The sequence below is a fragment of the Stenella coeruleoalba genome, assembly GCF_951394435.1.
Source record: "Stenella coeruleoalba genome assembly, chromosome: 18".
In the NCBI taxonomy this organism is placed as follows: Eukaryota; Metazoa; Chordata; class Mammalia; order Artiodactyla; family Delphinidae; genus Stenella; species Stenella coeruleoalba.
This window is the reverse complement of record NC_137164.1, coordinates 76,222,801-76,250,414: the sequence shown is the minus strand read 5'-3', so window position 1 is coordinate 76,250,414 and position 27,614 is coordinate 76,222,801. Positions and strand designations below refer to the sequence as shown.

Sequence of the window (27,614 nt, the reverse complement as noted above, 5' to 3'; positions counted from 1 at the left end):
CTGCAGTCGTGCAGGTAAATACCCCACAGCGACCAGAGGGCCCGCCACCCCGCAAGACGCACCTCTGACAGATTCTCCACTTCCCTTGGTCAGAAACTCTGAAATCTTAACAACCGAGGGATAAAAGGGTCCTTTCTCAAATGCCGTAGCAGCAAGCTGAGGTCGGCAGCTCTGTGGGCGAGGTGGGGAAGGAGAGAAGGGAGCTGCTTGCAGAGCAAGCTCTTCTGGTTCCGGAGGTGCCAGAGAGCAGGTCCCCCACCAGGGCCCCGGGGCTGGAGGAAGGGGCCGCAGACAACGCTGTCAGCCGGGCGCTGAGGACACAGGGATGCGTCCGGGTCCTCGGGACTCGCAGGCAGAGCTGTGGGGAGGTCAGAGGGAAGTGAAGGGAGGAGGGTGCATGGCCTCCTGGGCTGGCAGGCCCCCTGCTCCCAGCTTGCTCCCAGCCGGTAACCCACTCCTCATACAACTACGCCACCTTGTGAGTCCACAGCACGCCCATCGCAGAACTTTGGCCAAGGACCGGACCTACAATCTGCACTGTCCTGTGTTGCTGCCACCGGCCACACACGGCAAAGTCAACCTGAATGAATTAAAGTTTAACCCTCAGTCCCTCAGTCCCAGTGGCCACGTTTTGAGCACCCACGGCCACGTGTAGCCGTGTCTGCTGTCGTGGGCGGCGCACGTAGCGACATCCCCACCATTACAGAAAGTGCTATGGGAGGCACGGTTGCGGGTCCACAAAATTACACAAAACAGCATGCGGAACGGGGCCCAGCTGGAGCGACTGGGGCGTCACGGGGGAGTAAGGAGGTGTGGCCACCAGAATAAGGGTGGGTTTAGATTCTCCTCTTCCTCCTTCCTCTCCCCGCTCTCTCCCCCATCAGAATGTGAGTAGATCTCATGTGCATGTTTATTTCTGTAGGGTCAGAAAAGTGATGGAATATAAAGGAAACTTTTGAGGGTCCGCCATGGCCGTGTGTTTTCACACAGTGATTCTCTTTATTTGTGGGCATTGTGTTCTGTAAAGTTGCCTTGTGGGGTTCCCCAGAGCCTCTGATCACATTTTCATCAACAGATCGCTACTTAACCATGTTTTATGCATGGTTTTGTTCAAGGACACCGTGATGGTTAATTCTGTGTGTTGGCTTGATGGGGCCATGGGTGCCCTGCTATTCGGCTAAACGTTATTCCAGGTGTTTCTGGATGAGAGTAGTGTTTGAGTTGGGGGACTGAGGAAGCAGATCACCCTCCCCAGTGTGGGAGGGCCTCACCTAATCAGATACGGGTCTGAACAGAACAAAAAGACCGAGTAAGAGGGAACTCCTGCCTCCCTGCTGGGCCTGGACGTTGGTCTTTTCCAGCTTTCAAACGTGACCTGGAACAACCGCCGTCCTGGGTCACAACTAGCCAACTCCATGTCTAGGGACTTCTCGGTCTCCGTAATCACACGAGCCAATTCCTTATAACAAGTCTCTGTCTCTATAGACGTACCCATCCTGTTGGTTCTGTTCCTTGGGAGAACCCTGACCACTTCAGACACCTTATTCACTATATACGGCTGATTCATTGACATGGACCTCACGGCCATCGGCACCGACACCTGGGCACGTCACAGCCTTCTTGGAGTTACAGACACCAGACAGGATTTCAGAGTGATGCTTGGGGACCATTTCAGGTGACTACATCACCAACAAAAACCACAAACACGAGAAAACATGGCACTAAGAGGGGGAGGGGAGGAAGGGGACAGATTGGGAGTTTAAGGTTAGCAGATGCAAACTATTATATACAGAACGGATAAGCAACAAGGTCCTACTGTACAGCACAGGGAACTCTGTTCAGTATCCTGTGACAAACCATAAGGGAAAAGAATATGAAAAAGAACGTGTATATATACATATATATATATATATATATATATATATATATATGTATAACTGAATCATTTTGCTGTACAGCAGAAATTAACACAACACCAGAAATCAACTAGACTTCAATTGTTTTTTAAAAGTGAAAACATGGCACTAAATTAGACAACAAAAGGGCTTGTTCGCTGTGAGAGCCGAGCCCAGAAGGCTTGGCCTCCCCTCCCGCCCGGAGCGTGTATTGTCGGAAGACCCGCTCCTGTGCTTCTCGAGGACCACCAGGGAAAGCCCCCCAGCCCCTTTGGTACTGACTTCAGGGTTACAAAGGCATTTGGGTGAGCAGGTGGATTTGCAAATAAACACCAAATCCCCAGACGGTGAGGATTAGTGAGGATCAACTATCTACCACTGAACATCAAAAGGCAGCAGGAGTCCACGCGGCTCAAAGGCCCTTCTCAGATCCTCCAAGCAAACCTATGAATTGCGCAGAAAGAAAACCAAATCCATGATATGAAATCACAGCTCCTCGTGGTAAGTCCTACAACAGAGGACAGAGGACTTGCAGATTTGGTGACACCAGAACCACCACTGAAGACTTTTCAGTTGCAGAGACCAGGAGGGGTCTCCTGGAGCACAGTCATGCCGTGTGGAGCACAGGTCTGTACATCCCCTTCACGTCCGTCTGCTGTCAGGAGGGACACCCCCGCCCCCCCCAAAAAGGTACCTTGATCCATCCTGTCAGCTGTGGCAAATCATGGGATGACACGTACGGCCACGTGCCCAGCCTGAAATTTACCAGAAGCAAAAATCTCTTCTGGCTTTAATGATTCATTCATTCATTCTTGCTCCCCAAATGCCCCATTGTATTTGCTCCTCCTCAGGTTTAAGATGGAAAGGGAGAAAAAGAGATCGGCCGCGCCCTCTGCTCTCTGGGGTCTGGCAACAAGGACAGCGTCAGAATGGCTCCTTCCTGGACATCGGCTGAGGGTCTTGGGCCCTGGGGGGCAGTTTCTTCCTGCAGAGGTCGACCACCTCTTGTGCTGGGTCCTGACCTCCTACCTCACCCCTTGAGAACAGGGTCCCTGGTACATGCTCTTCTGCAGTACAAACCAAGCTGGCAGTAGAGACGGGCTGCCCAGAAAGGAAGAATCCTGCTACCCAGACCTGCTACACGGGCTCTGCCACCCCGCCTCGCCCACGTGACCATCGTCCTCCGGAGGGAAGGGTCCGACCCACTCTGTTTACACTGGCAGGGACGGAACGTGGCATGATGGGCAGATCTTCTAAGGGCGGTTGTTGTCTTCCGCTGTTGATCCCTAACGACTCTTTTAACTTCTCTGTGTAACCACCTCAAGTCTTCTGATCCCTCAGCCATCCAACCAACTTCTAACAGGAAAAGCCTCCACAGGGAAAGAGCTCGACGCGCAGGCGGAGGAAAGAAGCGCTGGAGACGTTTTGTGCCTTTTCCTCAACTGATCCTAAACACTCTCGTCGGCTCTTTCTTAGGAAAGGGTGGTCATTGGTCTGTTTTCATTGCTATGCCAAGTCTGGAACGTGATTTTTAGTAATGTACTCGCTTAACCGAATTATATTACTGTCGGAGAAAAACGGAGATTCTGTGGGATGTTTTACTCATCCTGCTTCCAGTTGGTTTCCATCACTCAGGAATTTCATGGTTATTCCATCCACGGAAAATCCAGAATTTGCCTCAATGCCTAAAATTGTGCATTCTCTTGCTGACATGGACACAAAGTATACACTGCAGACTGAAAAGGTGTATGAACGCTCCTGAAAACCCTTTTGACTGCACTGGGTCTTTGATAGATAACGTTCTCCTCAAACTTGTGGTCACTCACCCCGGTATGAAATCACTATTCCTAGACCGAACACCAGGTACAGCACAGCACATTCTTCTCCCTTAGTGCATTTCTTTTTTCTCAGTTTTTATTAATTTTTATTGGAGTATAGCTGCTTTACAATGTTGTGTTAGTTTCAGGTGCACAGCAAAGTGAGTCAGCTATACATACACATATATCCCCTCTTTTTTGTTTTTCCTTCCCGTTTAGGTCACCACAGGGCACTGCGTAGAGTTCTCTGTGCTGTACAGTAGGTGCTCATTAGTTATCTCTTTTATACATAGTAGTGTATGTATGTCAGTCCCAATCTCTCATCTCTTCTATTTAAAATTGCCAGTCCCATGTGTCCTGAATGTTTACTGTTTTCCTTGGAAAGCAACAAGAAAGAATGCAAACTAGTAAATATTTACCAGGCACCAACTGTGAGGCGGGGGCTGTGTCTGACGCAGGGGCAGGTGGCAACCAATTCCAAGCGCCTGGCGTCCGTCTAAGCGCTCCTCTGTGCGTCTGAAGGATGTTTCCCAACGTTGACTTCAGCCTGTTCACGGTGGCATGTTAGGAATTCATTACTAATGGTGACTTCTGATGATTTTCACTCAACAGAAGGCCATGTTGTAAAGCTGGCTGGCTGTGAAGCCTCCTCGAGACGTGTGATCTGGGGATGGAGGTCCGTGCTGATCCTGTCCTGCGATTCCGTCCTGCAGTGGGGTCACTCTGGGTGAGCTGGTGAGCACCCCGGCCCCAGCTTCTGTGTCTGCACACAAAGGGAATCAAAACCTGCTCCCTGGGGCATTTGTGGAGGCATTCGCTACACCACGAGCCTAGGACAGAGGGGCCGACGGCTCCCTAAGGGCACAGCTGCCCTGGGGTGAGGGGAACCCACTGAAAGCAAGGCTCTCTGGGTCCCCAGGGCCCTGGAGGGTTGGTCTGCCGGCTTGAGACTGGGGCCAAGACAGAGTCAGTGGGAGGGGCTGGATGCGCAGCGAGGCGGTCAAGGTCGAGGCCGGGAAGAGGTGGCCGCCCGTTGGCCGGCACAGCCTGGGAGGGGGCCACGGCAGAGGGGCCGGGGGTTCCTGCCCCCCACCTGGATGCCCAGGTGTTTGCGCTGTGCATGTGAAGCCCTCACCGCTCACCCTTCGGCGCAGAGTCCACAGCCCGAAGGCCCTGGGAGCACTTCGCCTGTAGCCTTTGTGGAAGTGAGCCAGCTCTCGGGCTGGGCCCCCGGCGCCATGTCTGGGGCCATGTCGACAGTTCGGCCGGGCCGGGCCGGGCCCCTTGCGAAAGCTGGGAGTGGGTGGGACGGGATCACTGTCTAGACCGCAGGGGCAGAGACCAGGCTGACTTCTGAGGTCTGCCTGCGCGCTGAGCGGAGTCCCTGGAACGTACGGTACCTGGGTTGGCATGAATAACGCAGACTCTCGGAAAAACCCCTCCGCTTTCAGCTGCGCGCACCATCGCGACCTGGCTGTGCGCGGATTCCCGTCTGGCCAGCTCTGCCTCCATGAACAGTCCAGACCCCATCGCCAGCCCTGCGCCCCCCGACCTAGTAAGGCTACGGACGCAGGAAATACCAGAAAAGCATCTTCGTCAAAAGGACGCATGGCAAAGTTCAGTCCCTCCTAAGAAGGGCCTTTCACGTACAACCCCCGAACAGTGGGGACTCACACGGCCCCTGAGAAGAAGCCCCAGCGCCTTGCCTGGGTGCCTGATGCCTCGGCCAGTCCAGCGTCCAGAGCTCCCGAGCTCTCCCTCAGGGCCAGCATCCTGGACCACCAGCAGGAACCCGCTCAGCTCTGCCGAACCCCACACCCCTCCTCGCGGCCCGGCAGCCCCACCTGGGCACGAGGGCCACAGCCCCCTTTCTCTGGCAAACGCCCTTTCGTCGTTACCCCTTGCCCTCGTCTTCCAGAGTCCTTTCCCCAGCACGTCACCTGCAGGATTCACCCCTGCACCGCTGACGTATGACTCCAGGCTACGGCCACGCGGGGAGTCCCCAGATGGAAGAAAGGATGCTGGGACCATCCGCGGCCCCGTCTGGCCGCCAGCCTGACCCGGCCCACCTCACCTTGACTTCCCCCTGCATGGCCAGGCCTCCTGAGGAAGGGTCAGGAATTCTTCACTCCGTTAGGAATCCCAGCGGCCCTGTTATGGAAGCTGAGTCATAAAGACAAATCCTGCGATTTATACACGTCAATGAATGTCACGGGGAGCCTTTGCCAGATGAAGACAGGGAGGTGCTCGGGCCAGAGTTCAGGTGACAGCCGTGTCCTGTCCCTTCAGCATGGAGGGCACACGAGGACAGCAACCACGCTGGCCTGGGGTCAGGCCCTCCGCCGGCGCCCCTCAGGTGCAGGGACGCAGTCCCCAGGGGAGAGTCTGTGTCCCCTCCGCCGGTGCCCCTCAGGTGCAGGACACAGTCCCCAGGGGAGAGTCCATGTCCTCCTTCCCAGGGACACTTCTGAGCAGACAGACTCACTGCCCACAAGTGCGGAGAGATGGCAGGACTCACCCCAGGATAACCGTTACGCGGTACAAAAGGTACCAACCAAGACGGCACCTGAAGACCTGCAGCCCGACTCACGCTTCTGCTGAGCACAGACGCCAGCTCTGAGCCGGCTCCGGGGGCTGGCACCTTCCAGACGCACAGAGGCCCGTGGTGGCCTCGTCAGTCCGCTGTCCGCGGCCTCCTGCTTCCTCTGTGCGGGGCCCGCACGCGGAGGGCAGGGAGGGGCCCGAGGAAGGGGGTCACTCCGGATCTGCGGAGCAGGTGTCATGACCAGGAAACCCACCTACGCGGCTTGCCGGGCTCTCGGCCCCGCCCGCCAGAGTCTTAAAAGTTTTCAGAGAGGCCTTAGCAGGGTTCAGGCGTGTACACCATCCGGGGGGTCTCAGGCACACCTTGCTCTCTCGAGCCTGCTTCGTTGGAACAGTTCCCACGGCGGGAACACTGGGCGGAGCCTACATGCCAAGGCCAGGGAGGGGGTGACGGGCCTCTGATTGCCCACGTCCAGGAGGGTCATCCGGCGGTCACGCCCTCTCGATGACCTCCTCCAACAGTCAGTAGCAACATCCTTTAGCTTTTGCCTCCATTCACTGTGACCTCAATTTCCCCTGATGCAAAAGCAGCTCTTTTTGCAAAGATACGAGGTACTCATCATGCAAACATGCAGCTGAGGAGTGAGATGTTGGTGGCAGGGCTGTATCAAAGGAGTGAAGCTCTAAGTGTGGATTTCAGTCCTCAGCCGAAGGGGAGAGGGATGTTTTCCTTCTGGCTATGGTTAGGACGGCTTCTCCTTTCTATAAAGCTGGCCGCACAGGTTCGCGTTCTCTGACTCAGGACGGGTCAGGGACAGTCAGCAGGCACAGGACGGGTCTTCTGTGTGCTCAGAAAATCCAAGCCAAAGAAGATCCAGATAGAATATCTGCTTCTTCATAGTCTGATTAGTTTGGGGTTTTTCTGATTTTTCTCATATGAAAGCAAAGAGATTTCAGGTCAAAAAAAAAAAGACCAGAAGAATCACACCAGAGATTAAGATCAACTGCCTTTGGGTGATTTTTATTATTTTTCGAGTATTTTTTAAATTGCATTAATGAGCTTATATTACCTTTATAAAGAAAAATAGACTTGTGAAATTTAATGATTACAGGGTAGATTTTATATGGCAAAAAAAGTTTTAATGGCAATTCAAAGCATGTAGAAACCGTAAGGTAACATCTGACTTAAAAAAGACAATGAAACTCTGCTGATTTGATTTTTGTCCCTCAGGTTCCATTGTACGCTGTTCTCTTGTGCCATGCTGCTAATTCTATTTGAGTGGATTTGTCCATATAAACAAATACCCTAAGAGGCAGAGATAAACCAATTAATTATGCATTTGAGGAGGCTTGACAGGAACTTTTCAGGATGACATCAGCTCCAGGTGACGGGCTAGCTCTACATTTGGTCTGGGATAGAACCGCCAGGTTGCAGGGTGGGGCTGGGTTTCCAGAACCTTCCCAGTGCCGCCCCTCCCCCCATGCATCCTCCTTTCTCTCCCCACGGCCCCCCTAGTGCCCTGGGGTGCAGAGAGAAAATGCTGGCCTGACAATTTCTCTGCTGCCAGGTTGACTTCAGACAGTTAGGAGAGCCCTAAATCTATACTTTTTGGATTTCCTTTATTTCATCTTTTTTTTAAACTATTTCTTTTGCAGGCGTTTTTTTGATGAGCCCCTTGCTGGGTGCTCTCAGCCTGGCCCTCCTCTGCACCCCCTTCTCTGCACCCCCCCCCCTTCACTCCGTCTGGGCCTCGGAAACTGTCACTTATAAACTCCATCACCTGGTTCTTTTGCTCCTGGTTACTTCTTGCCAATGGGAGACATTTGGAGAAAACTGAGTATTCCAGAAGAGAGAGCGTCTGGGGTGTTTATTTACGGAAACAGGTGGCGGCTCAGTGGGGGCTGTGTTCCTCCCCCTGAATCCACAGTGTCTGGTGCTTCTTCCAGGGCAGAGGCTTTGGGTGGCCCCAGCCCCGGGCAGGGGGGCTGCCCCATCACTCCTGGCCCCTCAGCCCCGCCTGCTTCTTTATAGAGTATTCGCCGGAAACTCCTCACTTGCCCTTTTTGAATCTGCCATGAATTTCGTGCCAGGACGCCACCAGCAAATGTTCACAATGTGTTAGACCAGCAACCCCTGCACTGCTTATGAGAACAAACACCCATGTATCAGGAGAGCACCAAATCCTTTTCCATACGGCATCCATAGGCTCTAGATCATCAACTCCTCGATCAGGGTGAACGTAAGCGCCCCCCCCCCCCGAGGGTTTCTCTCCTATCCAGGTGACCTTGAGAGTCCCGTAAGTGTGTGAAGGTAAGAAAGTACATTAAGGCCCCCATGGACCACCTGGCAGGCAGGGAGGTGATGGATGCAGTAGGAGACCGGGCCTCCACCCCCTCCAGGCGACCTTCCCAACACCGAGAGGTCGAATGCCAGCCCCCAGTGAGGACACCCCCTGTAGTCCGGCCAGCATCCCAGCCACAGAGTCTTGACCCAAATTGAAAACGCAGCGCCACCCTCTTTTCTCAGGTGCCGCGCACAGAGCACCCGTTTCTCATTTTCGGGGAAAACCATTTTTTGGAGCCCTCAGTAACAGAACCCGGCTCATAGGAGGGAAGGAAGCAGGCTCTCTGACGATGCCAGGGCAGGAGGAGCAGAAACCAGACAAGCTTGGTCTGCATTTCTGGAGGGAGATGAAGTGCACGCACGTCCCGAGAGCCCTGCTTAGCACCCGGGTGAGAACAGCCAGAAGCCACGGAGAGCACAGCGTCCTAAAGGAAGCTGAGGGGGACGTGAGAGGCTGCCCTGAGGTCTGGCCTGGGGCGTCAGTGTGTCTGGAAGCAAGTTAGGACACAAGGCATTTTACAAAAGTAACGGGAAAGATGACAGTTCTGAGAGAACGTTTGGTTTGGATTTAATACTAGATCCTGAGTAGAGCTGACCTCCTTCCAAGGGAAGGGCGAAAGATTTCAAGTCAATTATCTTCTTTCTGTAAAGACTGTGTGTGCCCAGAATATAAGGCAAAATGTTTTGTCCCTTTCAAAACAGGGCAATTTGTGTCTTTCTGAACATCCAGTGTTCTGGTGCTGATTACAGGGCTTATTGCTTCAAGATGCTGTGTGTTCCAGGTCTCAGTTTTAAAAATTCGACCAACATAAATCTAAACATTGACGCTGTGGTTCCTCTTTACTTGAGCATCTCAGGGAAAAAGATTCTGGGAGACAGATTTTCATCAATAATCCACCCAGATATCCTTTCCGTCTCAGAAATTCAGCAAATCCTCAGATAATTCATTAATTATTGAAGAGTCGATCGGATTGATTACCATAGCTCACCAAATCCAAGCTGTTACAATACAGACATCCTGATTCCACAGATATTAAAATGTAAGAAAGTTCATGTTAGAATCTGAGACACGGCAGGGACTTCCCTGGTGGTCCAGTGGTTAAGACTCTGTGCCTCCAATGTAGGGGACACGGGTTCAATGCCCAGTCGGGGAAGTAGGATCCTTCATGCCCCGCGACAGCCAAAAAAACTCTCAGACACAGCAGTAACAGCCACCATGGACCGAGAGCCGTCGCCATGCTCAGCGAACTCCCAGCACTTCATATGCGTTGATATTAGCTCATTTCATCCTCAGCATGGCCCTAGGGGATAGATCTCATTATCTAACTGTCCCAGTTTCATGGACAGGGAGAGCCAGCCTCGGGGAGGCGAGGGTGGCTGATGCAGGCTGTATCCAGGCAGGTGGCCCCTGGGTCTCGCCACTGTCGCCTTGCATCCAACTGAAGGTACGTCCACCCTCTAAGGGCGAGTTGGGCCTAAATTGTTTTAGTTAAGGTTCAACAAAGTCCAGTTGCTGGCTAACGTGAACAAGTCCCACTGTAAAGACAAATAGCTCTTGACGAGGGCAGGACTTGCCAAGAGTTGAGCAAATATATCCTACAGTTAAGACTGCACTGCCCAATAGAGTGCAGCCCACGGGGCCCACACTCTGACCCATCTTCTGAGAACTGCACAACTGGGGGGCCACTGAGTCCCCTGTCCTTGGACCAGGGCTGGGGGGCACCTGCCTGAGCCCTACCCCTCCCAGGTTCCTGCTTGAGCCGCGTCCCAGTCAACCCCACCCCAGTGGCCAGTGGCCAGCGGACAGGCTCACCCGGATTGGACCCACGTTCCACGCCAGGGTGCCAGGACCTCAGCACCCCGGTGCGGACGGACGCGAGCCCCCTTCCTGGGCCTGCGCGGGCTGTCCCCCTGGGGCAGGAGTGGGGCGCTTGGCGCTCTGGAGCCAGTTTACCTTAACCTACCAGGGTCCTGAGCTGAGGCCCCGGAGGTGAGAATTCTACATGCACGCCAGGCCCACAGGTTACCAGGAAGGCATTTCGTCAAGGAGGGGCAGGACCCACGTTCGGTAGCTCGCTTTGTAACTGAAATACCCAGACATGCGGTCCATGGGCCTCCCTTTGTACTCTCGCCCTGGGCTCCACAGATATTAGGGATGGGAGCCCAGCTCTACATGCTTCGGGGCTTGGCTGTTTGCCTGCTGCGTGTGTGTTCCCTGAAAACAAGAATGTAAGGATTTAAATGACTCCGGGAACAAATAACTCCTTTATTTTCAGCTGAAGGCCCAGCGAAGTAGCCAGTGTCAGGAATGGAAAAGATGGGTGGATTCAAATAAGCACCAAACCCAAGAGAAGGAGAAAGCAGACGTGTATATGCAAAGGTGATAATCCACTTTTAAAGAGCGAACATGACCTGGGGTCACCGCCCGCTGCACTGCTCTTACTTAATGCCCAGCGATGGGACTGCGGCCACTGTCAGACCTCACTCAGTTCACTGTTTTCCTTTTAAAGTTATGTTTTCAAAATCTTTGCTTCAAACCCAAGAATAAAAGCAAAAATGTTTTCTAGCAGAACTCTACTATAAGTAAAACCAATTGGATAGATGTTTCATGTTATAAAACATACCTTTATTGTACACTTTCTTTAAAATTAAAGGTACCTGCACTATAAGGTAATACTGAGAAAAGAATGAAAACGAACTCTAATAATAATTTCAACCATCGTCTCCAGAAATAAGTGCACTCGTAAGTTCTCAGGCATCAATCCCAAAGGACATCCAAACCACGATGCAGGAAATAAATGTTCTCCACGTTGGAAATACACACTGGATATTTCTAGAATCATAAGACTCCCGCTGACTAAATGCTTTCTCCTAGGGCTAGGAGTTGGGATGTAATAATTATATCCTAAAACATTATTTTAACTTTTCAAAAAGAAGAGAAATGATATTTTGAGGATGTATCCAATACTTTCCAAAGAATGCTAGAGACATTTTTTCACTTTCAAGAGAAAATATCCCAGATACCTGACAGATGGCCTTCTGAATAGTATACACGAAGGAAAAACTAAAGCTGGGGTAAAATATATAATTGCATATTTTCAGGTTTGCCTTTCAGTAATGCGAAAATTTTCAGAAATAGCTGGAAGAAGATTCGGCCATTAGGTTTATGAAATGTGTGCTTGGACTGAGAGCACAGGTTAAGTAGGATCTGAAAACCCTACGTGTCTGCAGTGGACAAGTAACAGCCATCTGCAAACAAGCTTTTACTTTTCAATATAAATTTTATATTTAATTTTCAATAGCACAAGACAAAAGGGAATCCCCTAAGTCGGGACAGCGCCGTACCACGTGGGTGAACTTTGGAGAGGTGATTTGCATAGAGCAGTAGAAAAGCATTTAACCCAAGGCCCCAAAGTTCCAAAGAGAGGAAGGTCAACTGGCACAGATTAAAACAGAAAAAAAAAAAAAAAAATGAGATGCAGCTCTTGACAATTATCTGCATAATGTCCTTTGAAATGGTGACATTGGCTGTTAGCGCTAAAAAAACCTGCCTATTATTTTTACCTAACTTTTATATGTCATCTTTTTCTAACCATCAAAAGCCATTAGGTTTAATCTACATTCTGATTCCCTAAAAAATAAAAAACGTACTTTCAAACATCCCTATTACATACTTAATACGTCCTTCCTTGCCTTGTGGAAAACTTAGACCGGCCAAGGTAACCACACGTCACTTGACAGTCCAGGATTAAAAGACTGAAATGTTAATGGGCAGAGAGTCCTGCAAAAACAAGTAACGAAGAGCCTTAGGGCTCCATCGACATCTGCCTTAGAGTAAATCCAGGTTACTTTGTTCCTAATTTACAGGGTGGGTTCGCCTGCGTGAGGCCACATGCATGGCTGAGACGGGTCCCAGCGGAACACGCCGACGCTCTCCTGCGCGGACATTCACCCTCTCTCTTTATCCCTCCTTCCTCCACCTCTAGAGTCAGCTTACAGTGTCATCAAAAGTCATCAGAGGAAACTAAGCCAGTCACCTTCACACCTGTCAGAAAGCGCACGCTCGACCGGACCGTGCAGTCTTGCACCCCAGGATCCAGGTCACCCGCCCAGAGGGACATGGGTTCTCCCAAGGTGAGCTGCTACCTGTGTTCCAGGTGAGCTTGCCATGGGGGCGGAGTCAGCCTCCCTGTCTCCATGGAAACCAAGGAAGCAACAACCGCCCACACTGGTCAGCAGCAGGCGGCCTCAGCGGGCCGGGGCCTCGAGGCTGCGGTGGACCCTCAGTCCTGGTGGCTCTCCAGGCTGGAGACCAAAGGCTCGGTGTCGCCACACGAGGCAGGATAAAGGCGCTGAGGCCGCGATGCGGGAGCCGGGGCTGTTCCCAGGGAGGAGCTGGCGGCTTTAGAGCCGGGACCGACCAGCTGCTGGAGGCTTTGTGCAGACAGGTTTGGGGCCTGAGCTGAGAGAGCTTTGGAAGATCCTCCTGGCCCGAGTGTCCGCCCGCCGGCCCCCACCGCCGCGTCTCCCAGCTGCTCACTTCCCGTCATTCCCTCACCCCCGGTCCACCATGGAGACCTGATTCAGAAAGAAAAGAGGGATGCCCAGCCCTGGGGTGTGAGGCTGCCACGGGGCTGCGGGCGTAGGCGGGGGAGAGTCTGTCCTTGTCACCAGCCCGAGGCAGAGCCAGAGCCCAGAGCCAGGTCGGGAGGGTGGGTGCAGGGCAGCGGAGTGGCCTGACCCCGGTGACCCCACTGCTGGTGGAGGGAGGGCGCCTTCACATCGCTGTGTCTTAGAGACTCCACAGACCACACCTCGCATTCACCCTCCTGCAGCACCCGTGCTGCGGCTGCCGTCTGAAGGCCCACTCAGCCGGATGCCCACCAGGCTCCTAACGCCCATCCGGTGCCCTGGGCCGGGGGAGGGGCTGTGCGGTGACGGCGGTGACCGCGGTGCCTGGGGAAATCACCTGTCACCGTCTCTGCGTGACAGCATCCCCAGAGGAAACACACCAGGCCTCCCAGGCAGGGGACAAGATGTAGCACTTGCTTTTCTCTCTTTTAAGTAACTGAAGAGAAACCAGGCTCAAAACCAGAGCCCACGTGCCTGCCGGCTGGCAGCTCACCACCCACGGAAACCCCTCACTTCTCCCCAGTCTTTACCACGCACATCTCAGGTGGAGAGAACAAAGCCACAGCATGTTAACACAGGAATTATAGAGAAGAACTTTTCATCAAGGCCACCAAATAGTTAAAATGCAGGAAATTATAATTTTCAGGTTGAAAATTTGCTGTGATACGGGATCAGCGGTTTCCATCATGAATAAAATCTCTTTTTCATCATTTCTTCCACAGTGAAAATACTCCATGAACTTTTCTTTACCAGTTCCCTTACATGAAGTTGAAAGGTAATTCTTTGACAATTAGCAATCTTTCCTTTTGCATCAATTTAACTTTAGCATAAGAATAAAGGCCCACGCGATGCAGGTCTGTCAGTGGGAGAAAGTAAGAAGGAACTTGTCAGGTTTTTTCTGACAAAGTATATAATGAAAGCCAAAAGAATCCTGCCTTTTCCCCCCAAATGAATGTGAAAGAGATTTTAAAAATCAGAATTTATTCAGGTGCTCATGATACTGAAAAGCACAGAACACTAACTGCAGCAGAGTGAAACACACACAATTAGAACCCTCATTCTGAAAGACTTCAAAGAAAGTAATATTCGTTACAGCTGAAAACACATAGAGGTATGTTAAGTAAGGCAGCAAAACATGCCCTCCTGTAAACTAATTGGATAATGACATATATCATCCCAGCTGTCAGCTTCCACTGTGCCTTTAAAAGTTCCTTTTCTTAAGCACGCAAATTCATCATTAAAATACCAACACAAAAATACCTGTTAGCCAGCTCTGAACCTAGCACACACCCCTGCCTTATCTCAGTGCAAATAAACACTCTAGACTTCTCTCCTTTTCTCTTTTCTGTTCGTTTCCGTGGGGTAAGCTCACTGATTATTGATTCAGCTTCCCTGAAGCTCAAAGTTTGGTAGTTTAAAATTACACACCATGGTCTGCATCTCAATTTCTCCCTTCTTCAGTTCTGAACCAAGGATGGAATTTGCAGAGCCCTCAGGCTAAGCCAGAAAATACTCATTATTTCGTAGGATTCTCACAAAAAACGGTAACCCGGAGTAAAACTGCCGCTGTCCACCAAACACTCAAAACCCAGCGAGAATGACATTATTCTGACCAGGGCAGATGCTGCCCACACCACCCTATACATTTCTCAGCGCTCAGAAGGGTTTTCCTTTCTCTCCCCTTCTTTCTTTCTCTCCCCTTCTTTCTTTCTTTTTCTTTCTTTTTCTTTTTTCTTTCTTTCTTTCTTTCTCTTCTTTCTTTCTTTCTTTCTTTCTTTCTTTCCCTTCTTTCTTTCCCTTTCTTTTTCTTTCTCTTTCCCTTTCTTTCTTTTTCTTCTTTCTTTCTTTCTTTCCTTCTTTCTCTCTCTCTCTCTCTCTCCCCCCACCCTCTCTCTCCCTCCCTCCCTTCCTTCCTTCCTTTCTTTTTCTCTGTTTGCCCTTTGAACTATATTCAGAGCCAAGAAATTGGACCATAAAAAGCAAGCAGAAATGATCCTCCAGAGCACAGCCGGGACATCCTATCGAATGGAAGTGTTCACGCTTGGTTACTCTTACAGTCACTGGGAGACGGTAACAGAAAATGACCTCCAGGGAACATCCCTTCACCTGACTGGCCCCGGCCCCTAGATCTGGGTCCAGGAGCACCATGGCTATTTTCACAAGCATAGCAAACACTTAAAGGTGGGGCTGGCACACATTTCTGCAATCCCCAGATCATAACTTTTCACCAACTTGAGAGAGAGAACAAAAGTCTCCGTTGCCCAGGTAGCAACAGTCGTAATGAATCGTAGGTGGCAATCCAGCCCCACCTGAGTCCCATGGCAGGTCACTCCTGCCCAGGAGAAAGCATCCTTCTGCCTCCTGGTCACACAGTGATCTCGAGGACCCCGAGCACGACCCCAGCGGCCAGCACACACGCCCCCAGGGCTCCCACGAAAGGATCCCACGCCAGATCCCGGGCAGAGCTGCTGTGGCCCAACCTGTGATCGGGGGGCAGTCACCGCAGTACAGACGACCAGACCCTCCCCCCCGCACCCCAACACAGCAGAAGAGGCATGGCCGGCTGTGCTCCCACACGTCCCCCTCCCCATGCCGCCCAAGGACACCCCCTCCGGCAGGGGGGCCCCGCAGCATACCTCCTGCGCCGGCGTCCGGCTGCCTGTCTGGGCCGGGGCTCTGGGACTCCCTGGTCCTCGTGGCACTGAGAGGTGGCTCCGGAGCATCCCAGCATCCTGGGGCAGCAGGCGGGGTCTCCGCAGCCGCGGAGGCCGAGGCAGCGACGAGCACAGCTGGAGACCGTCCACAATGAGTCAAATGTTGTACGGCAGCAACAAACCAACCGGGAAAAGCAGCGCACACATCAAGCGAAGTGCCGCTTCTGGAGGACGCTGAAAGCTGAAGCCGCCGAGCGCTACATTTCCTCCTCAAGACCGTTGCAGCCAGCTCCTTCTGCTGTCTTTACTGTACCATAATGCACTAGGTCTGGCTTTTACCCTATTGAAAGAACATGAATATATTATTATCCACACAAAAGAGCGGGTTATTGTTTATGAATTACCAGCCTTCCCAGCAACAAAGGCTATTTTCATAAGAAAACTCAATTTCATTTTAGCTCCAATTTGATTACCAGCTGAAGAAAAGAAGCTCTGCTCCTAACCCTCAAAGGATTTTTATTCATACCATTGAATGGGCTTTATTGCTTCCTTTTCAAAACTGACGCAGAAAGCTTTTAGAGTAAAACATTGACAAAAAATTATTGCGCTGCTGTTTTGTGCAATAACAGAGCTGAAGAGGGCAATGATTTCCCAGCCACCCTTCACTGTACTTCAGAACAGCAAAGGCTGGAATTAATGACAGACCAGAGAGAGAGGAGAGCGAACGTCTCACAATGCACGTCAAATCTAAATGATCACCATACGCTGAAAAGCCCCCAAAAAAAGCCCACAGCTGATTGATTCACGGCTTTCACAAGAAAGACAGGCTTGAAGAGTTTATTGCACCACAATTTACTCGGAATTATCATAAAAACGAACGTAGAGACTGAATGTCACCCCGGCACGCTCCAAAGACACACACCCAGGGACTAGGTTCATGCAGGCATTGTCGTCTCGTGGGCAGGAGCTGAGGGCAGTTGGGGCGTCCGTGAAGGGGCTTCATTGCTCTTAGCATGTAGATCCATGACTTGGGCTCCGTGGGGGGAGTGTTCACTCCCCAGCAGAACATTTGTTCATCTTCACAGTTGAAAGTGGGAAAAGTCCGCAGCTGCAAACAATGGCCCAGTGCCCCAGAGGCTGGATGCCTGCTTCCCACCTGGACTGTCTGTCCTGGGGTCTCCCTGGAGGGTGCCTGTAGGGAGGCCCTCTGTGTGTCAGCTTGTCGGTTTCCATTCCCCAGGGAAGCGTGAAGTTTGCAAGGCCTCAGCTGCTCACAAGAATATGGTTTGGAGGTAAACGTTTAAATGACACAGGTTGTTGCTCCAATGTCTCTCTCCAGACTCACAGCACTCCTCTTTTCATTAAAATTTGAGCACCAATGGCTAAACTGGTGGGATTGCCAAAGAAACCTGCACTTGACATTATGCACATAGAATCTACAGTGTAATAACTTGGCCCTGCTCACGGGGACGCCGCCGGGGGATCGGGCCAACCAAAACTGAAAAGATGCACTTAAGAATCTGCTTACTAGCCAGCGGGCCAATCCCTGCACTTGCTTGTCTACACGGCACCCTCCGGTTTTACAGGTGAAGAATGTATCACGTTCAATGTTTTACCGGAAAACAACATTGACATTTAAAAACAAACTAACCAAAAACAGTAAGACGACCCTAGTTGGCCACTACATTTTTCAAAGACTGTTGAATTTGAACACGAAATACAGGGTTTTCTCTCTTCTTGAGTCAGGCATCTATCTGAGCCTCACTGTTCACTAGGAAGGAGGGCTTCCAGTTGTAATAAGTCCTTTTCCAAGACCTCCCCTGTTGTCACTATGTGTGACTGCTGACACCGTACATTGGTGATGTCAAAGCTAATAATTAAAAGGCGAGCTCCCGCCAAGCATTCATGTGCTCACAGATATCTAAGCGTTCAGCATTGGCTTGACGACAAAAACCCAAATAACTGATGCCAGCTTCACCTTCCCTAGGGTTTCTTGGCGTTAGGGACCTAAGGTCAAATAGTCACAGTAATTTTGTCCTATAAAGTCACTGCGAACCCTGAATTAGCAAATACTGACCTCGGCTCCCATGGACACACGGGGAGGTTCCCGCGAGCCTCTGGTCACAACATGCTCCCCGACCAATCAACACATGAACTTGTTTCATGTATGTTTCTGTTTAAAGACACCTTACTTAATATTTACCATGGATTCATTAACATGGAACCCACAGCCAGCAGCCGCTTACTCGGGCCCGAAAGGGGCTCATCTGAGGCACGTAGTTTCTCCGTACGTCACAGCCTTCCTGGACTTAGGAAAAGTAGACAGCACTTCAGCACCACGCTTTGGGGCCTTGATAACAGCAAAACCACCCCCAAATCACAAAAATTTGAAAAATGTGGCTCTAAGACTGTGAAGATGTTTATTGTGAGAAAACTAGAACAAGAAATGGTTACCGTCTCATCTGGCCTGAGCTGGGGACCTGCATGTTGGTTGATACATATTTTGTGCTACACTGTACACGCCCGTCCACGAGTGACATTGCAAGCTCCGCAAATATGGATCTGGGGTTACAAATAGACTTGAGCAAGTAGGCGAATTTGCAGATATAGAATCATGAAAGAGAATCAACTCCATTCTTTTTTTGACGTGAGGCCGTTTGCATTTGTGTCCAGAAAGCTATGGACGGAATTTGTCCCCCCAAAATGCAAGTGTTGAAGCCCTAACCCCCGATGTGACCATATTTGGAGATGGGACCTTTAGGAGCTAGTTAAGGTTAAATGAGGTCACAGGGGTGGAGCCCTGATCTGATAGGATTGGTGGCCTTATAAGAAGAGGAAGAGAGCTCTTTCTCTCCTTCTCCACGTGAACGAACTGAGGAAAGGCCGTGTGAGGACACAGCAAGAGGGTGGCCACCTGCAAGCCAGGGAGAGAGGCCTTGGGAGAAACCAGCCCCACTGACACCTTGGTCTCAGACCTCCAGCCTCCGGAACTGGGAGAAATAAACGCCTGTGTTTAAGCCACCTGGGCTGTGGTGTTGGGGCAGCCTGAGCAGACTAAGACACAGTGAAAAGTGGAGCAGAGATGTGACACTTCATCAGCCAGTAACCACTAGTGAACACCTACTGTATATCAACTCCAGTCCACAGTGAGGACAGGAGACAGCGGGGGTTCAGAGAGACCCTGAGGGACGAGGCCCTCGGTGGGGGGCGGGGGTGGGGGGTGAGTAGCACCCAGGTCAGGGGACAGGCCTGGGAGCACTGGGGCTAGCCCATGGGTCCTGGGTGCCCACCCCACAGGGGGGCAATTTTTCGAAATGTGGCCTTGGACCCCTGACATCACATCACCATCCATTGTCAGGAGAGGAAGTTTGGGGTCCACCTGGTTGTAGGGCACTGGGAATCGCCTTCCTGACTCACCAGCCCAGGTGACCCCTCAACCTCATTAAGTTAGAAAAACATTGCTATCAGTCGAGCAGATTAGAGAAGGATAGAAGGAAACCGCCAGGCAGAGCAGATCAACGCAGGGTCTTGGAAAGAGCCCCCCGCAGCTGCAGCCCCTCTCGTCCGGATGGCGACCTGGGCGTCTGCAGACCCTCGACCAGGCAGCCAAGCGTGGCTCGGAAACCTGCCCTCAGGTGCGCTTGCCTAGGCTTAACTAAGGAACACTTCCTGACTTCGAGGGGCAAAGGAATGCATAGAATGGGCAGGAAATAGCCTCCCTCATCAATGACGTCAGCCTCAAACACGGGGGGTTGGGGGGGGGCGGCAGACATTGAAAATGAAGCTTTTCCCCGGGTTGTTGTCATGTCCAGAAAGCCAAGAAAGTTCTGGCTCTAGTGTCAGGCAGACCTGCCACTTTCTCGTGGGCCAATTCCTCAGCCTCTCGGTTAAACTCTGAGCTCCTCAAGGACCAGGAGGTCCCCTCGTTTGTCCTGGGTTCACGGAGCCGGCACATAATCAGTGCTCGATAAAGCATTAGGATGAAACGCCTTAAACATTACAGGATGGAATCCAAGGCCTTCATTGTACATCGGCCAAGGTCAAGCGCTAAGAATTAATGTAAGTGGAGAGGGTGACGGTGAAGTCCAATGTTACGAGCTAGTTTACCGAAAAGAGAGGGATCTTTAAGATTGTGAGGCCCCACTTACATTTTCAAACAATTTAGAACGTCTTTCAGCTGCACCGAGTCGGTCTCCTGCCCCCGCCACTCAACATCCGGACACACGTGAATCCCACTCACCTGAAAGCTTTCACCTGACCGCTAGGATCCAGACACAAGAAACAGAAGCCCTGCTCAGTAAGAAAGCACCTCCCCTGTACACAGGCCTGCCACCATCTGAAATCAATAACCACGTCATCTGGGTTCCAGAAAGCCTCACCAGATCTCCAAGGGTCCAGGATGTCCCGTGATACTCTGTCCTTACGTTTCATCCCTTCAAGCAAAGTCAAGTCCCCTGAGAAGCAAAACCCTGGAACAGATGCTAAGTCAGGAGGCTGCGGAAATGCAGAGCAATGCTATCTAAGCGGTAAAAGTATCCCTGAGCCCAGCCCTGGGTGGCCCCATTAATCCTCGCCAAGCAGTGACAGGCGTTCACGCCGTTATTGGAATGTGACAACAAATCTCACTGTTTCCCCCAAGGCTCCAAGTGCCTTGGGAAGATATTTCCCCAAGTCTGATGGTGTCAGAGGAGACGTTCAGTCACTAGACATTTAAGAAGCAGAGGACGCTGCCTTTTAACTTGAGAGCCATCCACTGCTCAGGAAGAAAATCTAAAAACCACACTAAGTTGAAAATCACTTTCCATTGTTTTCATTGTCCAGCGTTTATCTTACCCCACTTGATGTTTCAAAATCCTGATCCAGACACTTGAAGTCTGTGATCTGATGGCGTACTTACCCCGCCCCACTCTCCTTTTTCCCTCCTCCAATTAACAACAAATAGAGACTCTGGCCTCATGGAGTTGGCTCACAAGTTCTTACAATAAATGCACATCTGAAAATTAGACTCCAGATGGGTACGAGCCATTTTAGCCTCTATTTCCATATATAAAGCAGTAAGAAAATGAGCCAGGCTCAACCCAGAGGACAATTTACCTCATTGAGGAAATTTCAAGTTAAAATCCTCCTGGATTTCGACAAGACTCTTTTGCACTTGCTCCAGTGATGGGCATTACGGTCTCCAAGGCTTCTCAGGTGGTGCCTGGGGACAAGCATGGCCATCTGATAAGTTCAAAGGCCAGCTGTACCCCGAGGGGAGGCCCCCACCCCCAAATGTGCACTGGATCTGTCCTCTTCCGACCCTCCCCCAGGAGGTGCACCTAAACGACCTGGAGAACGGACACTGGGGTCTCAGGAAGGAAGTGGGCGCCGAGGACAAGCCACTCACCCTGGCAGCCTTCCTCTCTGAGGGGAAGCCCAGCTTGGTCTGCGGTGGGTTCGGAGACGATGATCCCTTTAAGATGAAGAACACCTGTGACTTCGGGCAAGCGAAGCATGGCGTCCACCAGCCACAGAGCAGCCATTTACCCAGGATGCTCTACGGCAATTCTCCAAGAGCAGCTGCGGGTCCTGTAACTCAATCCACGTCACGCAGGCATGATGGATTGAACCCGCTCACCTGTCCCGCTCCCCTCCCGGGAGTTCAGAGGGGTGGGGCTGAGAGTCCTAGAGCGGCTCCTCCTGCGGTGGGTTCCTAGGGGGTGGGGGGCATCTCATTAGCATAAACTCAGGCACAGCCAGAGCTTCCCTACGAGCAGCAAGACACTCAGGAAACCCCCAGGGCTTGAGGAGCTCTGTGACGGGAATGGGGGTGGGGACACTCACGTTTCCTGACACCACCCCTCGGGGAGTGTCCCAGCCCCGTGCTCGGGATGGCTCCAGGCCGAGGGCAGGTCTGTGGTCCTCCCTGTGCTCGAGAAGCCCGGACTAAGCTCGGGGTTTCTGTTCCACGAGGTTGAAGGTGTAACGAGCAGAGTGAGTTGGTGTAGCAGCCATTCTGCCTTGGGGGTTCCTTCTCGCTGTCCTCTCCTGGGTGGTGGGTCCGTCCCCTCAGCACCTGCAGGCCCAGCCTGGCTGGCCCGGGCCAAGCCACCCTGTCCCCGCACGGGCGTGGGGACGATGCCTGGCCTCTGGGTGGGTGGCGACGTGAAGTCCAGAACCCCCTCCCAGTGCAGATCTCAGCTGACGTGTCTTCCTGTTGGGCGCTCTTGTCACGTACTGGTCAGAATGGAGTGGAGCTGAACAGGCCTGGGGACGGCTGGGCCTGAGGCCAGGACCCCAGACCAGTAACCCCCAGCAGCGCCACAGGGTGAGTCCTGTCATGCGTTAGTCAAGGCCCCTCAGAGCCAATAGGCTGCATTTAGGAAGAGGCTGTTAAGAGCCACTAGCTCACATGATTGCGGAGGCTGCGAGGTCCCACCGTCTGCTGGTCCCACCATCTCCAAGGTCATCGTGTTAGACCCGGGAGAGCCCTCTGCACGGCCCCCAGGCTGGGTTGAAGGCCCGAGGAACAGGTGCTGAGGGAGGGGAAGCGCCCGGCAGCTGCGGGGGGGAGGGAAGCCCACCCACCCCTCCTTCGCTCTGTCGGACCGGCTATGGCTGCAGGGCTCCCACAGGGGAGAGTGACCCTTGACTCAGATGCCAGCCCCATCTGGAGACGCCACAGAAACACCAGAGCATCGTCCGACCTGCGATCTGGACTCTGGTGCCAGGACCCCTGCCCACGCTGTGTTACACCCGCTCCTTGGATCCCGACTCACGCAGCTCCAGGTCGTGGGTGCGGGTCTGGGGCACAGGGCGAGCTGTGCCCCTGAGAAGCTGCTCAGACTCCGGGTAGACACCCCCTGCCCTGGACGTCGGCTCTGTTCCCAGCCCACGGCACCTGCGGCCGGACTCCAAGAGGGGGCTGTGCACCCTGCCCTCGGGGGCCCCCGCTGCCCTCGCGTTTACTGGGACTCCAGGTTCTGAGGCTTCCTGCAGCCGCGCTTGGGCCAAGGGCCGAGGGAGGCCCCTGCTGTGGTGGACAGGCTGGGAGAGCAGCCAGCCACACCGGGAGGAAAGGGCAGCTTTTCAAGAGGGAGGCCGGAGGCCGTGCTGGCTGAGAGGCAGGGGGACGGGAGGGGGCCAGCTGCAGTCAGGTCAAGCCGTCAGACTTGCCGCCCACAGGCTCCAGGGAACCGCGGGAGGGGTCAGTGTCTGTGACTGCGGCATCTGGCTTGGCGTCAGGACAGGGTCACCTGCTTCAACTGTGTGGACAGGCCCCGGGCAGGCCGGCGGGGTCCCCCCAGAGCAGGGGGGGTGGGAGCGGCAGCCGTGGCAGACAGAAGCCGCCTTGAGTCTGGCCCTGCAGCCTCAGCGCGCCCACAGGCCAAGCACCCTCCATAGGGGAATGGTCTGTCGTGTCCCCTCCTGGCTCATCCTGTGTCCCTGCCCCGGGGATGGAGCCCCGGCACGTCAGTCAACACATATTTTTCTCACCTATTTCACCCAGAGCAAATCCCCCTTGAGCCTCCCACGTGGGAGAAGCAGGGTGTGGACCACATTATCATCGGGGCTTCACCTTCCTCCAGAAATGCACCTCATCGTGGACACAGCTGGTCCTGCAGGCCACATCTGGTTCAGACTCTCCTTATATCTGAATATACGTCCGATTTGCAAATGATCAGCTGGTACATCAAGACCAGCTATAGACATTTTCTCTTCCCAAGAAAAAAAGAAAAGGAAAAAGTCTAGATAAGATAGTAAACCCAGGGAAACAGGAGGAAATGATTTGGAAAGAAGAGGCAAAGAGAAATACAGGTCCGATACAAAGAAACACTGGCGTCAGACGGGACATCCCGCAAATGCGTGAGAGGCGACGGACCAGAGGAGGTGGGGGAGGTCGTGGGGAAAGGAGGACGCAGCGCTCCTAAATGAAAACATCTTTTCTCCTGCGGAAATCAAAATATTACCCCCAAACCCAAGATGACCCTGGTAAGCCGCGCTTACAGTAAGCAAAGCAGGGGTCGATGATTAGCTGGTGTGGAAGCATCTGGAATGATGGGTGAATGCAGCTTCAGGTACACATTCACATACACACACCCTCACACACTCACGCACACTAACAAGGCTTAGAGAGTGCCAGACTTGCTCCTGTGTATCCAAATCAGAGCGAAGGAAATAAGTATTGCTGAAGGCTGTTAAATGTGGGGGGTGACGCCGTTAGGGAGGGTGAAACGCAGGCACAAGCCGCTTCACAACGTGGAGAGAGAGAAGCTGTCAGACGGAGGAACGTTCCAGAGAAAAGAAGAAGAAAAAGGCAAAGCAAAGAATGGCTCGGAGAGGCCGTGGTACGTGAGTGCCTGCAGCAGGCGTGCGTGTGGAAGGTCCTCGAGAAACACAGGGAGAGCGGGCTCCACGAAGGCCTCAGGGCAGCGCTGGGAGGATGGGGCAGAGCCCGGCTGCACAGTGGCTCCAAGATCATCTGGGCACAGCGGGTGCCGTGGTGCCAGGAACCCAGTGAAAGCTGAGTGAGGGACCGTGGAGGGATTTAGACAAATTCCACCTGCTGGTTCACGGCCAGATGAGCCAGCCGACTCGCCTCATCGCCTGTCCAACTGAGGCTCACGGTCAGGCTGCCCTCTGTCCTCTGGGAGCCCAGCACCCGGCCTGCGAGGCACAGAAGCATCGCCCCCTTTCACAGGCGAGGAACCGCGGCCTCAAAGCACAACCCAGCAGCAGGATTCCAAGTCAGATCTCCAGACTCCTGTCAACACACGAGATGCCTCAGAGAAGCCCGCCCTGCACCGCCTCTGGCCCCGCCAGCGCGAGAGGCTTCCTCTAGAGCTGGGTCGCGTGTTCTTTGTCTCCCATGTGGGTCACTTTAGGGAACGTGGGCGGGAGGGATGCCGGCCTAGGCTCGGGAGCCGCCAGGCCAGAGATGGGGGCCGGCCCAGCAGGACCCTGCCAGCCGCCGTGCAGACAGCAGCCCGCCCAGTACTCACTAGTGACAATCAAAACACTCATTAACCGTAGGGCAGGCGGGGTCCTGGCCAATCACACAGGGGAGGCATCGTACAAAGACAAGGGCCTGCGAGCCCTGAGCCCCTGTGCCGGTGGCTCCGGGGGCCCAGGGCCTGGCGGCAGAGGAGTGGGACTCAGGAGGCTGAGGGAGGGTCTATCACCAACCACTGCAGGAGCCTTTCCGTGTTCCGACCACTGGCACGGCTGCACCTGGGTCATCACACTGCAGTAACACAGCAGGCGACATGTGACAACGTGTTTTTGATGCGAAACAAGCCACCCACGCTTGCGGCTTGCACACCAGCTGCTGGTTTCGATTTCGGCTCTGGGAGCCGGGCTCGGAGCGAGGCTCGGCTGGGGCACGTCTGGTCTCTGCGGACAGTGGTCACCAGCTGGCGCTGCTTCTGCTGGTGTGGTTGGGTCCCTACCGCCAGCCTCCAGCAGGGAGCCCGGGTGTGTTCACGGGGCAGCAGCAGCGCCGGGAGGGGCAGGAAGACACAAGACCGCCTGAGGACTGGGGCGAGGACAGTCTTACTCCGTGTGCTGCCCACAGCACACCCAGTGTCAGCCCAGGTGCCGGGGTAGAGAGCCAGCCCGGCTCTGGTGGGAGGAGAGGCATGTTGCCGTCTGCCACAAGGCACTGCGGACCAGTGATACCCCCAAGCCTCCAGGCTCAGTGGCCAGGGAGAGGTGGGGACGGGCCCGATGTGGAGAGCTGTTGGGTTTTCAATTCAAAGCATCGGAGGGAGTGGAGAAGAGCCGGCTCTCCTGGGTATGTTTGCCTGCAGATCAGGAATAAAAGCTTTGGCCAGTGGAGTCAGTTTTCATTTTGTATATTTAAGTTATTTTTTCTTTTACTTATGTAGGAAATCAACTGAGTCTGAGAGTGATTTTCTTCTGTGTTTTCAAACAAGGCTTTCAAAGGTTGTGCCCCGGGTCTGCGTTTTCTGGCAAAACCTCTGCACACAGCTGTGCAGACAATTGAGGGGGGGTGTATTTATATTTAATGCCGTCGCATTTGCTGGTGATCTGGGGGAGGATTTTTAAAATAGAAGAAAGGACTGGGTGTACAAAAGACCAGAAAGGACACCCACAGCAAAGGCTGAGAGACACACAGTGTGCTGGGGATTCCACTTGATTCTGCAAACGCTCAAGCCCTTTATGACCAAAGCAAGGGACTGTTTGCTCTCTGTTCATCCTAGTGAAACCAGAAACCCTCGACAGTGGGCAAAGCTCCTTTTTCTCTAAATGAAACAAAATTCTTCTATCGATTTGTTTTGCATTTAATCTGAATGAATCAGATCTTTAAAAAGAACATTTTAGTGTGATGAGAGACTGACCATTTTATGTAGGAAAAAAGTTGAGGGCAGTTGGGACCCTGCTGGCATGCCGGGGATGCGGGTTTTTATTAGTGTTTTAATGACCCCAATTAAAGAGCACGTCTGCTCCAGATTGCAGAGCAGAACGCCAAAACCCAGAGGCGCCCCCGGAGTCCCAGAAAGTGCGCAGGTGTGCGTGTAGCGTGATGTGTGTGTTTCCGACAACTGCTGCTCTGCCACGTTCCCAGACCTCGATCCCCACCAGCACCACGAATACCATGGCAGGACCCTTAACCGGAATGTCCCCTAGCAACACTTGTTTTCCTTTCTGGTTTGGTTCCAGGAGGCATTACCCTAAAATTCTCTCTGGGCTGCTCTGGGTCAGCTCCCAGCTCTGCCCAGAGACGGAAGCTCCACACCCAGGGACCTGCCCCACCTGCACCTCCCGCAGCTCAGCCCCCTGAGCCTCGCTTCCCACCCCCCTCCCTGGGAGGGGCAACCCAGACCAGGGCCCAGCAGAGCTGAGTTACTGCGTGATCTAGCTCCACCCGCGACAAGCTGCAGGATTTGGTTTAGAAGAAGTCATTTCACACCTCTCAGCCCATGTCTCTTGATAGGCGAGAGAACCGTCTCCGTCCCGTTGCTCTGGGACTTTCTTCCCCAGGGATGCCAATACCTATCCTGACCACCTCCTCTGAAATTATTAGTCGCAGGGAAACACATCTCTCAAAGGGTTTGTCTTAGACCCCAGAACTGAAAGCATTTGTGGGCGGGGTCGTATTCAGTAGTCTCTTCCATCCTGGCTAGACAAACTGAGGCTCAGAGAGGCGACAGGGCTTAGTAAAATGGCCCACGTCCTCAGACGAGAGCTCGGAAGAGCCTGGCCAGTGGCTGTTACTCTGCACCAGGCCCCTCCCAGTCTGCCTGGGGGAGGGCGCCTCAGGGGCCTTGGTCTGATGTTTCTAATCTCCTGGTGGGTGGGGGGTCGCCCACATAAAGAGCGGAGCGTCTGTGGGCTCGAAGAGGACCCTGGACGCTGAATCAGGAGAGATGGAGGTTGCAGGGAGATAACGGGGTGGAGGGGCAGGGGACTGAAGCTCATATAGTTTGGGGAACACTTTGCTAAAAAAGAATCCAGAATTGCAAACACAGAGCGAGGCAGAAGCCTTGGAGGGGAAGCTTTCTGTGGTAAGTCCACCTCTGCGAACAACTGGAGAGAGAGAACTGGACAAGGAGGCACACCTGTCACCTGAGTATAGAGTCATCACCTTCAGATACACGTCCCTGAAGCCTGGAAGGGATGGGGAAGGTGGCCTGACAGGGTAGTCTCCTGCTGGGTGGAGGCCTGGGAGTCCACGCCTGGACCACCCCGGGCCTGTGTCCGAGCCCAGACAGAAGGTGCACACAGC

General features: G+C 53.1%; 1 protein-coding gene across 2 annotated transcripts in view; it reads right to left on the bottom strand.

Annotated features, from left to right (window-relative positions):
- The window catches only part of ARHGEF7 (Rho guanine nucleotide exchange factor 7), a 362,900-nt gene that overhangs the window by 178,346 nt on the left and 156,940 nt on the right, over positions 1 to 27,614 (bottom strand). The window contains exons 19-20 of one of the 2 annotated variants that reach the window (XR_013824849.1): positions 15,869 to 16,226; positions 283 to 358 (exon numbers count right to left, since the gene is read on the bottom strand). The gene's annotated coding sequence lies outside the window, so the exon portion shown is untranslated. Of the gene's footprint in view, positions 1 to 282; positions 359 to 15,868; positions 16,227 to 27,614 lie in introns of those variants that run through there. The other variant, XR_013824848.1, reaches the window with a different exon arrangement.